Here is a 14,857-nt window from a genome sequence, read left to right on the forward strand (position 1 = left end):
AGGATACAAGGACGGAGAGTTAAACTAGCTGCAAATAAATGGAATCCACGAAGTGCCTGTAGGCTAATTGCACCCATTGCTATTCCCAAGCAGCACTTCAGAAATACAACTACCTGCCAGCCTGCTCAAGGCTCTTTGTTACCATATTCCAAGCTACATTTTATTATTTTGCTAGTGGCAAAAGCAACTGCATTTTCATTAATATAGTCAGAATCCACTCTGTTGACAAATAATACCACAAAACAAGACCAGCAAGGGGTTCTGCCCATCCCAGACCAGTCATCAAACGACGCTATACCATCTGGCTTTCTGCAGACAAAAGTGACACCAAAAATGCTTCTGTTTCAAGTGTCACTAAAGCCACAACGCTATCACCTTGGCAATCAGTAGCCACCACTCAGCCTCACAGCCTGACATGGCATTTATTCTCTTGAGGTCTCTTGTGCACTGAAGGCGATCAGTGAGCAGAAGTACAGCACAGTATTGCTCACTCCGCATTCATCAGTCCTCCGCTCTTCCCGGGGCATTGAGAAGATTTATATTCTCATCAGTATGCTAATTATACACAGAAAAGACAGGCTGAGTGACCTGGCTGGGGAAAAACACTTTGCCTGTCTGTTAAGGACCTCAAATACCACCTATGCCAAAGGTACACAACAGCTCATTACAAGTGCTGGGAGATCAGTAGTGAAACAGTGGATTTGAGCAATCCTAAGCACCTAACAAAAGAGGTTATATCTCGCCAGGCCAAGGCAGGCACAGCGCTTGTGCTAGACTGCTTTTCTTGGCCTTATCCTATTTGTGAGGCCTGGAAATGGGTCAGCCTTGCAGAGAGTAAGTCTTCCTCCTCTTCCTACTGTTTGGATGGTAAATAGAGCCTAAGCCCTTCCTGCAAGAAGCAACAGTTTTAGTGATGCAGCTGGTAATGAGCTGGAAGATTTTAAGGGTGAAATGGAACCAGAGGAACTGGCTTTCAGCAACTGTGCAGCTGCAGCAGTGACAGCAACTGCCGCTAACTTGACTGGAGTTCAGCTTATGCATTTCCCTCTGATGTATATTTTGACCTTTTAGGAAAAGGAAAAATGGATGCCTTTTTCCTGAAGTAGCAAACATTAGGTATAGCCAAGGCGTTCATGCTCTTTATGGTATTAAACATCTTTGATGCACAGGGTTAGGCAAAATCAGGAAAACTTTTCATTCAAATCAGATTGTTAAGGAATATGACTGTAATTGTTTTATCTTCTTGCATAGTGTAATGCAGAGTTGACTTTCCAGATAATCTAGGAATGTCACTTAACAAGTTCCATATTAATGCTAGTATCTAGGAGCATGATGAAGCTCTTAGTCACTTCAGATCTCTTCCAGTGGGACATGGCAGTTTTCAGCTTTTGATCTTTTCCATAAGATTAGTAGTTTTAACTTCGTTATAGAGTGTGTTTTGCAAGCTGTGGTTTGTAGAAGCATACAGAGTGATGTTGTGAAGATAATTCTGGACTTCCCAGACATAACTACAACATGGTAGCAGTAAGCAAGACTTAATGATTGATTCCTTCTAATCTTACAGTTCTACCTGCATGAGGAGAACAGAATTGTCATGTTCACTGTGATAGCACATCCTCCAGAGGTTTTGAGCAAGCTGCCTAATTTCTGCCCTATGTTTCTACGTCCAGTCAGGTCAGGAGGAAATGGAGCTACTTTACTTCACAACATAGATGGATCAGCCAACACTAGTAAAGCTCCTCAGATGGTACATGTTGGGTAATGAAGATACAGGCAAAGAATTTGAATCTCCTAAAGGGAGTTTCCTTTGCAGCACTGTGAGAAACACAACGAAATCCTGTTTTGACTAGTTAATTGAGTAAACATTCCATCCAGCCCTAAAATATGCTTGCTATGCTTTTTCTGATTTTTTTTAATTTTTTTTTTAGTGGGGAGTGGGAATGTATTACCCCTTAGCATGTTCAAGTCTCCACCAGTCTGAAGAGCAACTGTCAGTTCCAGCACCCTGGGGCTCACCTGCTGCTCCCCCACTCCTGTCGGGTTGGATTTCTTTAAGCAGTTGACAAATAATTTGTATTGGTTGTAGCAAATCATTTCAGGCACTAGGAAAGGGAAGACTTTTTATTCACCACCAGATCGGTTGTGCTGCCCATTCCCCCAGCCAGGCCTCCCCCCTGACTGTTTTCTGTTAGTGTCATTTATCACACGTCGTCAGCCCTGCCTTCACTCGCCTGCCTCTCCCTGAAATTCTGGCTCAGAGCACGTTTCCACCGGGTGCTGCTTCATCTGTGCCAGACTGCCCTTCTGCCCTGCTCTATACAAAATGCAAGTCTCTCCCATCACTGTCATCGCCTCAGAAATCTTCCCTCATCTCCCTGATGCTCTGATTTCTCCCCCTCTCCTTGCTGCGCTTTTGCATTACACACATGCCCCCCCCATCTGCTCCCTGGCCTGGCCCCCAGCCTGCACCCCCGGCCCCCCTCCCCACTGCACGGCATCCCAATAGAAATGCCAGGCCTGGGCCACATGGCCAGGGTCTCTCTGTTTTCTGTACTGTACACTTGACATGTTTGCAGCCTGATGCAAAGCTCATTCAGCCAGCAGAAAGAGTTCCTTCGACTTTAATGGATTTCAAATGAAGACTTCAGACTATGCCTCCACAGCAGCACAGAAATAACGACAGTGTTGTATAGAGATACCAAGCCAGCTTTAAACTAATTAGGTTGGATCCCAATAACCATCTAATCATAGAAACAGGGAGCTCAATACTGGGTAATTTACCCTAATGAGACTGTAAGCTTGTCAAAGGAGAAAGCCTGTGTTTGCTTTAGTCCAGTTCCAATTCAACATCATAAGGCCGCTGCCTTTTAAGAAACAACTAGTACTTTTTAAAATCAATATAATCTCTCCTTTTGTAGTAATGCAGCTATACAGAGTAGATGTCTAAAAATACTGAATATTTTGCTGTCAATTTTCTCCTCTCTCTTCTGCCCTTTTACACACTAAATGTTGCCTATAACTACAAAAACAACATTGTACAAAAAGACAGGAAATGAAGGGTACAACAGAATGTGATTTATCAATCAACTTATTAGGGGAAAAAAAGCAATAAATCCTTCAGTCCCCAGTACACACAGAAACACCTATATCTTCCTTGTAAAGAATCTAAATGTTGGTAAGCATTATTTTATCCTTTCAAAACGCACAAGTGGTATACAGGACTCTCCAGCCAGAAGAACAAGTTTTCCCTTGGAAGCCAGAGATAATAACACCCACAATCTTCAGTCAGAGGAAAACACGCTAAATTCCATACAAAAAGAAAAGCATGTTGAATGGACAAATTCTGTAATGTTTCCCGTATTTCAGTACGTACTCCAAATTCCAGGTATGCAAAACCTGCAGCATAGAAAATAACATTTGGAAGTGAAGCCTAACTTATTGTTGCATATCATTTTCTGAAATTTTTCCCATTTGGAGTTTAAGAAGAGATTGATTCTGCTTTAAGTCCATGCACAAACATCATTGTCATGTTCATTCTGCCACAACTGTCCAAAACAAGTACCCACATTTCTGAAAGGAGACACCTGACTCGTAGTGCTTTACATTCAGCAGCCACCACTTAAGTCAAAGGTATCTCTGTACTCTTGAAAACCAGCCAACATAAGCAGTAACCTAAATATGGATTTGCGGGTCTAACTTTGAGTTTCCCACTTTGAAATGCTTGATTTGCAAAGTACTCTTGAAATCGAATACCATATGTTCATCACACATGCCTTAATTCCTGAAAGCAAAGCAGAAGGTGGCGGTGCAGCATTAGGAAAGCATATGAGCATCTTCTGTAAGATTCTGTCAGGCCTGAGAAGATTAGCACCTATGCCTGCAAAAATCAGATCTTTTCTGAAATAACAGGGTATGGGCAAAGGCATACATACACAGCAGTGTGCTGACAGAAGCTGGAGAGCTTTCGACTGGCATTGTCCTGTTTGAGTTACCCAAAACCTTTTGGTGCATTCCCCAAATTGCTTCCTTTTGTGCAGTCAAGGGAAAGCTCTAAACAGAGTATTTATTTTTTGTAAGTGTTCAGAAGAGAAAGTTCAGCCTCTAGCTAGGCTGTAAATAAGTTCCTTCTCATCCCCAAAACACAGAGGAGCTTGTAAGCAACTGCTGGGAAAAGTGCCATCCTTGCCCCCGTTTCTCAAGGTTGGACCTGCAACAGGTTTCTGTTGGTTTTGGAGCTCCTGCTAGTTAGGCTGCAGCTTCTCCAATGGGTGAGAACAAAAACAGGAAAAGCAGAATAGAGGGTGCGTTTAAGAAATTCCTACTAAAACAGTGGTTGTAGGACACCAAGTCCTGTCATGTCCCATGTCCCCAGCAAACCCTGCACAATTTTTATGTGCTGGCGTGGATCAAGGCGGTGAGGCTTGCCCAAACAGCAGAGGCCAAATTCAGAGTTGCTTAGCCTTGTCCCCCTCACATCTTTTCAGAGGGGTTTGTAGTAGACTTTTTGATCAGAATGCATCTAATGCTAATACCAGGCGTGGTGTTCATACAATGAAGAGAAATGTCTGATTCATTTGTAGGATATGCACTGTTTACTCCAATATTTCTAGTCTCCCTGAGCAAGTATTCTCTACTATAACTTTGTTTCTACTGTGTTTGGGATATTCTTGTATTTTGTGTCTTTTCTGGTGCAAACAACAGATATGACAGATCTAAAGTCTTAAAAGATATAGGTAGGAGTTGTCACAGTTACTTTTTAACTATAAAGAACTCAAATGTTTCATAATTCTGTTTTCCATTTTCAATCAGTAGTTTTATTTACAATTTTCTGGAGAAAACTTAAAATGTTTCAGCAAGCTTAACCTAGAGACTGCAATCCTATGTTTTGTCAGAGCTCTGTATTTTACAGAATTGAGACTTGCAACTAAATTTCAAATCCCATACAGTGCACTTATGTATTTTTAAAATACAGAAATATCTGCCAAAATGTAAGATAAAATATTTTCTATAAACCTGAATCATCCTTCAAGGCTTTAATAAAGTTAATGATTATATATCTTCATAATTAACATATTAGTCGGTGTGCCTCATTTCACCTAACGTTAATGTTTTACTTTTGAGGGAGAAGTGTAAGAATGCCAAAATATGTAACTGATTTGCTAACTACTGGGATTTTTCCAGTCACAGAAACATGAGGTATTAGAGATCAGTTTCAAATTGCAGATAATTACATCAAATACAGCTAATAAGAGAGGTAAATAAATGCAGATAAGGAAAAAAGTGTATATAATAGTGATTAAAAAAAAAAAGATAAAAGGAAATAGATCACCACTGGAGAGATCAGCTGCATTATTCCTAGAGTTAAAATGTAGTCAGTTGGCTGGTGGACAAGGCAAAGTATTTTACAGATCTGACAAATCATGACCGATGTACTTCCAACTCTGAGTGAATCCCAGCAAATGCAGTCCTTGACCATGCCACTGATTTGCCCAATCAAACCATTACGGACACAAATAAATACATTTAATCTAGTGGGCTCCACACCAACCAAAAGTTCCATCTTTATGGGTGAGATTGCAGGATCAACAACAAGAAAACAAAGTTTTAGTGTTGCTAATGTCAGTGTTCTTTTTGCAATGACAGGCTTAGTAAAAATTAAGTTACGTAGCTTAATAAATACAATTGGGAAGGGCATGAATTCCATGCATTTAACAGTCTGCTTCTACAAAAACACAAAAGGTGCTTCAAAACAAGGAATATGAGTCATCTCTGTTGCCAACACTAAAATGGTAATATCTATTGTCCTTGTAAAACCTGCATTTATACACCAGTGGCATTACAGCACTGTTTGTAGTGTAGAGTTAATACTGGGGCTTAAAGGCACTTTGAAATATATTGACACTTGAAGTGAGATAAACACCTGATTGAGAGAGAAAAGACAAGAGGATGAAAGCAGTGAGTGCACAGCATGCCTCCAGAATGAATTCAAACTGTGGGGAAAAAATAAAATTCAGCCAATCCTCCTGAAAGGTATTCACGTCTCCCCCACCTACGGCTTGGAATTTTGCGCATTACCTCACATTTTGTACTTATAACCTTAAATTTGGTATGACACAGGGCTCTTTGCCTGCTTTATGGCTGAATTATCAGTGTGGCAGAAGTGCAAGAGCACAGCCTCCCTGCTGCCTCTTCTGTGGTGGCCCAGGTGGCACCTGCAGAGAGGAGCAGGCGCAGCTGCAATCCCTTCTCCAGCTATCCTGCCTACATCCAAAGCTCAAATTAACACCTGGGCTCCTACTGCAAAGCAGAGCTGTCCAGTGCCTCCCATGGCCATCCCACACTTTCTTAACATTGGAGAAAAAAAAGAATAAAAGAAAGCTACCTCCTTACCTCCCCAGTAAATGTTGCCAGAGTTTGGAAAATAACACGCTTCTTTTCTCTTCTATCTTGAATACTACAGATTAAACTGCTGAAAGATTAATATGGAGTACAATCCTCAATCCATGAGCAAAACATAGAACAGATGGCACAGAATACAACACTGAAATTTAATACTTCTGAATTGAAAGCTAAATTTTATTTCATTTACATTTTTATATATTCATATTCAACTCCAAAATCAGAGTTCTTTCATGTAGATTTTCCCAACCAAATTTTTCAGTTTTATGAAATTCTGTAAAATCAGTTCCAGAATTTTTACTTTGTACCCCAAAGCAAGTTGGGGTTGCAACTTCTTCAGGGACAGACTTGCATAGTGTTGCCCTTCTGCATCTGTTATCCTACTGCCTATTAGCTTGCTTCATAGATTCAGCAAAGAAAAATAAGATGAATGAGATCTGTATTTGAGCAGCTAGTGGGCACCCCAATTTTTTTCAGGAAGGAATAATATTACAAAGTCAATCTTGGAGTGCTGAAAGACCCAAAGTTTGACCTTGGTGCTATGAAATATTTTGCCTTTAGAAAAGGTAGGCCTGCTGAAAAGATATAGAAACATAGCTGATTTCTAGAGTCAGGATTCAACGTAATTTTTCTTAAGCTGCTTTCTCCAAACTCTAGCTCAGATAATATTCTTTCCTGCCAGATTCCCTTTTCAGTTTGGATTAGTTTCTAGTCCAGCACTGTTTCAGTCCTAGACACCATGGTATGCTGTTAAACAAATGCTTCGTCTTACAGGTTGCTGTACTTCAGTTAATATTAAATGCCTCTCATTTTTTTTTCCCACAAATCACTGTGGGTGGCAAATTCACCTGCAAATCGAAGCTGATAACAACACTTTATCATACCCCAGTTGTTTCTTCAGTTTCTTATGTCATTTGGGATGAAGATTATTACTTACAATGATGAAGATTTTTAAAAGAGAGATGGTAACGGGTGCTGAAGTTGGTGATTGTAGAGTGAATGCTTTACAATTTCAGAAGCCACCAAAAAACTTACCTAGAGACATTACAGACATACCACAAGGTGAGGCACATCTACACAAAGCTTTAGGGCACTGCTGCAAACCACATGGTAAAACTTAAACTTTACTAAGTCCTGCTTTCCTTGAAAACCCTATAGATTCTCAGATCTGATGTTTCCCATTAGTGTTCAAAATTTCCCTCCAGCAGAAGGGAACGAGGAAGGCCCCAGCGAGCAGGAGGGAGCCTCCCACTGCTGGAACAGGATTTAAGATTCAGCATTACCACCTAGTGGACAGAGTGCTCCTACTGCATTTCTACTCCAGCCCTCTGATCTCCCTCCACACGCGACATTCTAACGTTTCCCTTTATTGATGTACTAATCAACTTGTAAACTGCTGTATCTGGATCTTGATCATAATTAGTTGTTCTTAATATGCTACCACTGAAGGCCCACACCCAGTGAACCACAAAAACACTCATTAATGCTTCAAGCACGAGTCTGGATAAATTAAACCTCCCAAAATTATTCAGTCTCAGCTTGACATTTTCTGTCATTTTCCAACAGTTCTAATGCTTTCCACTTTATACTAAAAAACTTAGCATTTCACAACTCTGAAAATTCCCGATCAAGACTCTTCATATTATAAACATATTAAGGACACTGTTAACACACTCTGGTTCAAAAAGGAAAAGAAAAAAAAAAAAAAAAGCGCTCTGTTAAATTTAAAACTACATGAAACCTAAAGAGAAGCAAAGAGTCCAAAGTAAAGCATCACAGACTAACAGACTAGACTGCAAAGCTATTTAGGTACCAGACTCCTGCTGATTTAGGAACCAACATACCTTGTAGACTAAAGCTGATTTACGATTTCCTCAGGGAATTCTGTGTTTCATCACTGAAATTTCTGTTACCATAACACTTGGTCAACATCCCCATTCCCCTGCTTCGCACCTCTCTCTGAATGGTTAATCTTCATTCTGCAAAGTCCATTAAAGGACTCTCTTTTATTCTTTTTCCCTTCGTACTGTTTGACTGCCTCAAGTAACTTGAATTTCTGCTACATTCCAGTCTTATCAGGCTCTTGCAATACCTGTAAATTTATGGCTTTACATGTAATAAAAATTACACAAATTTAACTAAATCAATTTACAACTCCAGATTTGCCTGTTTAGGACATGGCTTATTTTTTTCTTGCACTTTTGTAATTCAGGAACATCTGTCCAGCTGGTCCCATTAGTATCCTCACAACTTCAGTAGAATTTAGATGTGTCTGCCCACTGCTCAGATAGCCAAACAACCTATTTTTCTGCTACTCAATCAGTACACCTTTTTCCAGCCATCATCTACCCTTCTCCAGTGATGGTAGCTTTTATTGTAGAACAGTGGCTCCATGAAACATCTAAAGCTTAGGCACAAACTCAGTGTTTTTACTGGGCGGATAAATCTCAGAATGACCTGCCACTTCTAAACCTGAATACTTAGAGAAGCACGTTAGTGTATATTTGCCATCTAAAGCCACGTCTAGCATGGGACTCAACAGAGGCTAAGTTGTTACAGAGGTAGATGCCTCTAGGAGAGGTGCCATTACAATGACCACACTTTGCGCATTTGAGGAGCATTCACTTTTGTCTTCCCCCTTTCTGAACACTGCATATATCTGATTTAGAAGTCATTTTAATTAGAGCGCACTGGACATGAAAAATAGCAGACTGGCAACCCAGGAGGCTCCACAGAATGTGATCAAATAAAGAAAATGGGACTACGTTCCAAATCAAATCATGTTGTCTTCTTCCCATATGCCATTCTCAGCTGTTGGCTTAATAGCACTGCATGCCCAAGGTCAGCTCTACTGAAAATGAATCCTGACTGCATCATAAAATTGGCTCCAAAACAGCAGCCCTTCATACAATCTGCCATGCTGCTTTTAATCAGGAACCCTAGATAATGCATGTGTACAAGCAGCAAACAACAGTACAGTATGTGAAGTTTTGGCTTACAGCCATGTGCACCAGGAAAGAGAAGCTCTGTTCAGCAGCAGCACAGTGAAAAGGAACATTTTTCCTGACTTGTGCACATTAGTTCCACCCAGTACTAACATGCCTTTGAGGCTCACAAACTTTCCTCACTTTCCTAAATGTGAGCTAACCTCTTCCTTCGTTTTTCTTTGCCTCACTAATTTAGGCACCTTCACTTTACTGAATACTTTCCTTTGGGTTTGTAGAGTGATCACTCAGTTACATTAACTGACTGCACGACAAAAATTACAAAATGCAATAAAAATACATTTCTCTAAATATTTTCATAAAATGTGATTATTACCTGTATTGCAGTAACAAGCTAGGTGCTGAGCAGAGCTTTTTCTGCTAGGGACATACCAAAACTTGCAATTTCAATTTAACATGACTGGATAAAAAAAGACACTTTATTTGATGTGGTGTAAGCAATAATTATCTAATCACTGGAGTGCCATAATCTGCACTAGGACAGCAGAAACCCCTGGTGCAAAAAGAGGAACCGTGCATGTCCTTGTGCAGAACAGAAAGCTAATGCTACTAGCCCTTGTGTTTGTAGAACAAAACAAGCATTTTTGTTTGGGCCCAATCCTGCATCTTTACCTTCAAACGTCCTTTCAGGCAGAGGAGGTTTCGTGTTAACAAAGTCACACAAGCCTCTCAAAAATTTGTTCCTTTCACCTGTGGAGACATATGGGGAGATCAAGCTCTGTACAACTGTAAAATCACCCACCATGTAGGGAAAAAAAAAAAAAAAGGCTTGTTTTCTCGAACTGTCTTCAAGCACTCAAATTAGTTTCTAGCTATATCATGCAGAAGGGTGATTTCTTATTAGAAGATTACTATGCATCCACCACGATCTACAAACTGAAGATCACAAGGAGGCCAGTGAGCAGAGTGCCCTGGTTAGCAGTGTCACGTTATTCTCTCAGGGTTCTAAACTCTATCCAATTAGCAGCTCTGTATCAATAAAATTGCATCCAAACTAAACAACATCCATTAATTTCATTGTCCTGCTTTAATTATGGTGGTACAACCTGTGAGCACACATGGCCTTAGCATACATAAAGAAAACACATATCCTCAGAGGGACAGTGGGGTAAGATTTAATTCCCTTAAAGTCAGTGAAAAGACACTGGGGATGACTGAGGCGCAGTACTTCTGATAATGAGTACTCCTGTAGCCAAAACCCTTTGCAAGCCAATTAATTACCTCCATACCCTGCTGATGCATTCCAAATTTTATTTTTATTTCAAAATCAAAGCTAAATAACTAGAAAAATCATGTGGCTGAGCCAAACTGTGACTTTATGGGTTTTAATTTTTGAGATTAAAGCAAAGTACAAAGACACACCCAGTCAGCAAAGTCTGGAGACAATAAGATGTAAAGCAATCCTCCTTCTGACCTCACATTAACACAGAAATCACCCTACAGCATGCAAGTGTCAGCCAACAACGGCACCTACTTATTTCCTGTCAGCTTGTCCCTTTGATCTAACCTGATCCTTCTTCACTTTATTAAAAACGTTCTAATCTTTTGTCTTTGATCTCCCTGTAGGATTCTTCAAAGAGCTTCAAATTAGCAAACATGCAAACAACAAAAAAATGTACTCTGTATCTGCTTGAAACAATGATGTGGGGAGCCGTTTCCTTCCTCAACACAGAAGTTTAACAAGGGACAGCATTTTAAAACCAAAAGATGCCATAGTTCTCTGTTGTTTATTGGCGTTAGGGTGGATGACAGAGTCCAAGCTTTTTTTTTTTTTGCCTTTTTTTTTTTTTTTTTTTTTTTACTGAGGGGTGGTTTGCTCTGAAGGTGTAACAAGGCAGCCCAGCAGGGGTAGCAAAAAAGCCATGTGCATACTTCATTCAGCATGCCAGATGAAAGGATTATGTCACATTCAAGAGCAACAAAGAGCTCTGTTTAAGTTTGTACCAGGCTGGAACTGTGGGGCAGCCGTTAAAGACCACCAAGGTTTTAAATAAAATCGGACACTTTTAAGTTTCCTCTAGCTTTCCTTGCGGTAAATCCACCCAATATGAAGGGAATGTCGGTATCTCCCAGGAGGAAGATCTCTGAGGGTTTAAAGAGGAAAGTTTGATGTACTTATATATATGTGTGTGTGTGTATACGCAACTCCAACCAGTATACATGTATATATATATATATACACTGATGTATACTATTTTCAGTAAAGGTATCCCCAAGTTTGAGGACATCACCAACATTATTTTGTTCCAGCAAACATTGCTTCTCTACCACAGTTGATTAGCTAGCGTCATTCCTCTCCTTTAACTTTAATTTTGTTCCAAAGGTACATATTCCAAATAAAATCGGTGCTTTTTATTATTAAATACTGCTTACCTCTGAAGAGATCTATGAAACCAAGTTAGATGTACACACTACGTTTTAGGTTCCCTCACGTGTCTGCCTCAGCATGGAGGCTTGCTCTTAACTTCCACTTACAGAGAAGCATATCTGTAGCCAGGCTGAAATAGTCCAAAATTGTTGCAAAATACATGTCTCGAGAATTGCCTCCTGACTGCAGTTAATAATCCAACAACCAGATCAATGTCTGTTTACGTCAATATGACATTTTCACTTGTATTTGACCACCTAGTTTTGAACGGTGAGATAAGAGGCCTTCTCAGTAAAATCTCAATCCCATGCAAATAGAATTAAAGGGCATTATTAAGCTGGTATACATGCATATTGGCCAGTAGTCCTCTACCATTATACCATGCTCCCCACTTTAACATTAAAATGGACTCGATACCTTTTATATTTTTTTTCTTGTCATTCTGAAATTTACTACTATTATGGGCAGCAGCTATATAACCTGTGAATTAAACATTGCTTAGACGATAGATCATCGTAACTCTTCCAACTCCAAATAGTGTTAGAAGGCTAGTGAAGATCAGAACTGATATGGTTATTGATGGAGAGTTATGGAGAACTCCAGTGAGCCTCCATATGAGGCCTTGTACTGTCTCTTCTAATACTGCTTTTCTCAAGTAGTTCATGAACCACTGCTGCTAGATCACAGACTATCCAGCCAGGGAGCCATGCCAACAGCCCTTTAGTTGTCTATTTTAATATATATAATGGATTTAGGAAATAAAGCAAATGTTAAAAAGACCTATCAGATAATTTATTAGAGAAAAAAGCAATGCTGCATAGAGATTTGTCTGTATGATTAAACAATGTTATGGCTACAAATGCATTTCTTGAAAAGCCTGGAGAGACAGTCCTGAAGTGCAAGCCACCTAAGTTAATGTCACAGAATACAATTTAAAAATAAGTTAGACCAATTATAAATGGAAGTCTTTGTGAAAAGTTATGCTCTTGATTTAAATTTCCAACTCCTACTAAAAAACATATTGTGAAACTTTAATGCTCTAGACTTCATAACTCTGTTGTATACTGTACATATCTACTTAACAATGTTCTCTCCAAAATCCATTTCCTTTCAAGAAAAAAATAGCAGCAGAACTTGCTAGACCAGAATACTTCGAGGAGTATACAAATTTAAGCACTTTCATTGTCATGTTCTTCCAGGCAATATGAACAAATGAAGAAAAATAATTTTTTTACTTGACTAATCTATATAGAATCATGGCTCACCTGCTGAAGCCCTGACACTGCAGATCGGCAAGTGCTTTTTCTTCTTGTAGAACAGCAATAGATTTAATTTGGGTTTTCAATGCAGCCTGGGAAATTTTACTCATCTTACCTTTCTTCAAGCAGTTCAAGCTCAAACCATTATGATCATTGAGCCTGCAGAAACTCTGCATTTAGTGCTGGATAGTTTGGAAATTAGAACAACCCAACAGATCAGGTAATTGCAAATTGGACCAAAGGGGATCACTTATCAATTATAATAAAATTTTCTTCAAAGAAAAGTGCAGGTATCTTCGTTGTAATCATAGCGTACAGGCTCAGTCTTTTTAAACCAAATAATAATACAAACATTCTTTGTTTACTCTGGTTCTCACGCAGCCTATAACAAGTGCACACCCAGTAGGAATACAAGATGAAATTCACATGATTCTCTTTAAAAATATTAAATTATCTTAAGTAATTTCCTTCTCAAGAACTCTTTAAATACATTCATAGATCAATTTTTACTGTGAACATTATTATTATGTAATTGATGTACCATGTTTAACGCTTACAGTACAATTGTACATACATACATGTATATCATTGACTTACCTGCCTACACTGACGCACTCCCATACTGTGTTTTCCTGAACCTTCAAGAGAAACGTATTTTGTGGCTAACACACTGGGCTGAGGATCAGAAGATCTTGTTGCAGCTCAAAGGACTGATGAGTTTCTGCTTACTTTAGGCATAGTACTTCCTTTCTAGATAGCTGTCAAAAATATATACAACAAAATATTCTCTTTTCCTCACATTTTCTGTCTCAGTGTAATTCTACGTTCTCCAGAAGAAAAAACATTTCTGTGTTTCTTGGCCCATCTAGTAACTTTTATTCTCTCCTGCAGCATAAATAATGATAATGCTGTCTCATCAGGACACTCAGCCACATCCCTTAGCTTCCCAGTCAGAAATGACCAGATTAGGCCTTTTCATTATGCAAATGCTATTCATGAAGAACTCTTGGGGTTTTATTCATGCCTAGCTTGGTATTGCACAAAATTTAAACTAATTCACTGGAGCTCTAGTAGCAGAAACAGCATCTGAAACTTCTCATGTCTTTTTTCCTTCAACATGAGGTTTATCATGGCTGGAGAGGACCAGCAGTGCTGGGTCAGTGCAGGTGCCCAGCATGGCCACAATCCCACCTCCAGCAGTGGTGGTAAGGACATACATGGGGAAAAATGAGGAGGGTGCAAGCCTATGGTACCTTTCTTGGCTCTTACTCTTCAACTCTTGTAACTTAAAGCGAATTCCTGAACCATGTGTGGTTTATATGCATTTAGTAATCCTCAAATTACCTTTTCAAACAGTGATCTGTCCAGTGACTCCTCCTGCTTTTTTTTTTTTTTTTTTTTAAACTTCAACATCTTCCAGATACTTCAGGAATCTCTGCAAGTCTACTAATTAGTAAAAAAAAATTAAAAAAATAAAAAAATAAAAAATTTTTGCTGTGAATCTGCCTCCTGCCTGCCCCACATGAGGTCTCCAAAGTTCTGGGGATTGTGCCCCCTTCTCTAGGTGTTTTTGGGTTGTTGTCCGACCCTGCTCCCACCCAGCTGTCAAGGCACTCTCCTCATGGCTCCCATCCGGGCTGGTGCCTGCCTCCCTCAGCCAGGGTTACAGCACAGCAACGCTTACAAGTTACCTCAATGGTGTTGGTTTTAGCACCTGCCATTTTTTGTGGAAGAGGGGCTTCAAGCTAAGCATTTGTGCATTTAAAAGCAAAACATTCAGTGAGCAGACTGCCTCACAGACTTGTACACATACAGGGTTTGCCAGG

At 39.7% G+C, this 14,857-nt stretch overlaps 1 long non-coding RNA gene across 2 annotated transcripts in view; it reads right to left on the reverse strand.

Moving 5' to 3' along the window:
• The window catches only part of LOC311443536, a 51,029-nt gene extending 36,555 nt beyond the window's left edge, over nucleotides 1–14,474 (reverse strand). The window contains exons 1-2 of one of the 2 annotated variants that reach the window (XR_014697319.1): nucleotides 14,376–14,474; nucleotides 13,629–13,789 (exon numbers count right to left, since the gene is read on the reverse strand). This is a non-coding gene — a long non-coding RNA (uncharacterized lncRNA). Of the gene's footprint in view, nucleotides 1–10,016; nucleotides 10,078–13,628; nucleotides 13,790–14,375 lie in introns of those variants that run through there. The other variant, XR_014697320.1, reaches the window with a different exon arrangement.
• Between the last annotated feature and the right edge of the window lie 383 nt (nucleotides 14,475–14,857).

Source organism: Aythya ferina (assembly GCF_964211825.1).
Source record: "Aythya ferina genome assembly, chromosome: 12".
Lineage (NCBI taxonomy): Eukaryota > Metazoa > Chordata > Aves > Anseriformes > Anatidae > Aythya > Aythya ferina.